This window comes from Heloderma suspectum, chromosome 1 (genome assembly GCF_057233095.1).
Source record: "Heloderma suspectum isolate Gila_16-S chromosome 1, 16-S_ref, whole genome shotgun sequence".
NCBI lineage: Eukaryota > Metazoa > Chordata > Lepidosauria > Squamata > Helodermatidae > Heloderma > Heloderma suspectum.
In genome coordinates, this window is record NC_139458.1 from 134,555,561 (window position 1) to 134,559,482 (window position 3,922).

The following is a 3,922-nucleotide window of genomic DNA, read 5'->3' on the forward strand; positions in this document are numbered from 1 at the left end:
GCTGCCTTTTTGTTTCTTGTGGCGACTGGAGCATGGGCACAGCTATGATACTGGTACAATTCCAGAGGATATTGATGTGTCTTTTAGATGTACTTACAAAGCTGAGGAGGGGTGGAGGGATAGCCGTCGGACAGCCCTCCCCAACCTGGCGCCCTCCAGATGTGTTGGATTATGACTCCCAGCATCCCCCAGCCATTTATGCTGGGGATTGTAGTCCAACACATATGGAGGGTATGAGGTTGGGGAGGCTGCTGTAGGGTTTAAAAACTGACCACAGAAAAGATGCTGCTTCTCCAATACCCACATCTGAAATGCTAGCTTTTCATATAAAAGTAATGCATTGCACCATGGGAGCAAGTGGTCCATGCAGAGCTGTGCTTTTCAATAGGAGCAGCAAAGCTACTGCAAGAATCTCCGTGTTCCTGTCAATAGGAAATGGTTAGACAAAAAAGAGCTGGCCCTGTAAACATATTGTGCATTAAATTGTGCATCTGTCTGTTAGTGTGTAAAATGGGTTTTAAAGGCAGGATTTGGCAGGCAATGTAAACGTACCTTTCCTCTAGCAGGCAGCATTGTGAGTCGATGTCAGTCCAGAGGCAGAAACAGATTTTTTGCTAATTTTAAGGTCCCAGGTTAATCAGTGGCATCTCCAGATGAAAGAATCTCATTTAGTAGGGCTGAGCATTACCTCCTTAACATTTAGAAAGCTTCTTCCAGTCCACATTCACCAGAGTAGCGAGACCCATGGGACTCCTGTAAGGCAGCTTCATATCTCCCATTAAAACAGGGGTGTTGAACGTCTTTCAGCCCTGGGGCTGAACTTAATTTTGGAAAAGCTTTTGGGGGGGGGTGTATTGACCTGGCCGTGGGCTTTGACCTCTGAATTTAGAGGTGCCAAGATAGTGATAAAACAGACCCAGGTTTACTTACAAGGAGTACTTTATTGAGTAACTTACAGCACACAGGAGTACCCAATAGTTGGATCAGACAGCTTCTCTGAACCCAGAACCATGGGTGCAATGGGTTTTATACCATACATGTTAGCAATAGGGATGTCAGAGAATTTCGCCACGAATCTCGGGGAGGCCAAATGCCAGCGCATTCGGTCCCCCGAAATTGGTGGCAAAACGGTCTCTCCCCCCCCCCCCCCCCCAGGACGGGACTTACCTTGGGCGAATCCTCCTGGCGGCGGTGGTGCGGCGGCGGCGGCAGCTGCAGCGGCCAGTCTTCTGACCGCCTGCCACCGCTGCCATATCCAGTAAAAAAAACAACAACAACAAAACGTGATAGGCTACGTAAAGATTTACGTAGCCTATCACGGCTAGATTTTTAAAAAATACCATGATAGGCTATGTAAATGTTTACGTAGCCTGTCACAGCTGAGTAAAAAAAAACACGCGCGTATGCAAATGGCGGTGCCCACAGGCGCCGCCATTTGCGTTCCTTATTTTGGCATGTCTAGTCTACGTAAACATTTATGTAGACTACAGTGAAAATAAGGGGAACGCAAATAGCGTAGCGTCTACGCTGTTTGCGTTCCCCTTATTTTCGCTGTAGTCTATGAAAATGTTTACGTAGACTAGACGTGCCAAAATAAGGAACGCAAATGGCGGCGCCCGTGCTTTTTTTTTTTTTAAACTCAGCTTTTTTTTTTAAACTCAGTTCCTTATTTACGTAGCCTATCACAGCTGACTGCAGGGACACAAACGGCAGCGGCTATGGCCAGGATTCAGGGGTGGAGGGATGGAGCGCCTCCCCCCCCCGGCCAGAATTTCAGGGGGGAGGGATGGAGCACCTCCCCCTGCCAGAATTTCGGGGGGACGGATGGAGCGCCTCCCCCCACCACGAATCAAATTTCGTTAAAAGTAAGTGACTTTCGTACATCCCTAGCTTAGCAATGAGACAGCATAACAGTAACCAGCGCCCCCTAGTGTTCATTCCCAGCGTACACTAACAGCACTTGGTTCTCAGCACAGCCACCTGTAGCTTTAAGGTAAACAACCTTCGCTTCCCAGGCACATCTTGATTAGGTACTCTACTCATTAATGTGGAATGTGCTAGGCCGTGCTTTTGGCCCTTTGACTCATCTTCACATGCTCAGAGGCTTACTAGCAAGGGAATTGCACTAATAATAATGGGGCCAATACAGGGGGGCACATTCTGGTGGTGGGTGGAGTCAGTGGCAAAACAGCATGGCCAAAGGCAAAGGGGGCAGGGCCAAAATGCCAATCAGTGGTTGGGAGGAAGGGGTGGGGCCAAGGAAAGGGGTGTGGCCATCCGGAAAACCCCAGAGGGCCTGCTTGGCTTGCGGGCCTAAGGTTCTGCACCCCTGCATTAAAACATGAGAACATTTGGATTGAACCAGAGGTCCATCTAGTCAAGCAGAAAGTGGCCATATTATACTTGAGTTCTTGGTTCTAAAGGAAGCAGAAGCCGAGTGTAGCCAAACGTGTACCCTGGATTTTAGGAAAGCCAATTTTAATAAACTCAGAACAATGATAAGTAAGGTCCCATGGCAAGCGACTCTAATGAGAAAAGGAGTCCAAGATGGGTGGGAGTTTTTTAAAAAGGAAATTCTAAAGGCACAATTACAGATAATTCCAACAAGGAAAAAAGGTCGAAGACAACAGAAGAAGTAGGTAATTGGTTCCATACAACAATGGAACCAATTACCTGGGGAGGTAGTGGGCTCTCCCACACTGGAGGCATTCAAGATGAAGCTGGACAGCCACCTGTCAGGGATGCTTTGACTTGGATTCCTGCACTGAGCAGGGGGGTTGACTCGATGGTCTTATAGGCCCCTTCCAACCCTACTATTCTCTCATTCTATGATTTTCTAAAGTAATTAAGAGAGTAATCCCATGGTGCCCGAGTGTAAAGATTGGGCCCAGCTCTTTTGCAGAAGCATCTTGAGAAAGCATAAGAACTGACATAAGAGTCCAGTGGAGAAGAGGTGGAGGAGCTACCAAGGTTTCAAGAGAGAGAGAGCAGGGAGACAGGGGAACAGAGGAATTTGTTAAGATGCCAGTTAATCAGTTGGTGCAAAGCCAAACAGAAACTTCTCCAGCTGTGGGAACACAAGATTTTATGGAGAAGGAGGAGTTGGGAGTGACAGATGCCAGAATTAGACGTTGGATCAAGAGAGAAGAGAAACTTTGAGAAGTGAGGCATTCTACAAGTTTGGCCCATCAAAAGGAGTCCCTAGGAGAAAACCCTCCCTGATGGCAGAACTAGAAAAGCCTCTCAGGTTTCATACTGTGAGCTGGTGCCAGTGTCATTGCAACTTAGATAGCAATAGTGCATCCATCAAAGAGATCTTCTGATAGTCTATGTACTATTGTGCAAAGCTAGTTAGAGATCTTTGCCTAGGCTGCTGGAGGCTGAGGAAGTCTAACCTGAAACACTGTTGATCTGGAGGAGGAAAGGGGGCGTTCTGATGGGTAGGGAGGGGAGGAGACTGGAGAGGCCAGGATATGAGTTATCCTGAGCCTCTTCCTGCCTCGTTTCCTCCCCCTCCAAAGCGACCTTGCTAGACAGGCTAAAAAGCCCATCTAGCAAATTCTGCAGGATGGGAGGATGGGGAGCCGAAGGTTGTCTCTGCTGCACCTCCCACCCCGCACTGGATGTTCAGACATCTCTGAGTTCAGCAGCTTCCGATCACCGAGGGTGCAATCGATAGGATTGTACCTTTAGGCTAGTAGTCATCGCCACATCTTGTGATAGTGGCTTGCATAAGTAAGTTGTGCATTGTGTGAAGGAGGAAATTCCTGGATCCACTGCTAGTCATTTCATTGGGTAATCCTGAGTTCTAAAATCAAAGTGAAATTTCTATCAACTCTCCAAATTTTGTTAAAAAGTTTGTAATAGGCCCATATATAAATGTAGCAGCCTCTGAATTCAATTCAACTCACTCTCTTTTTTG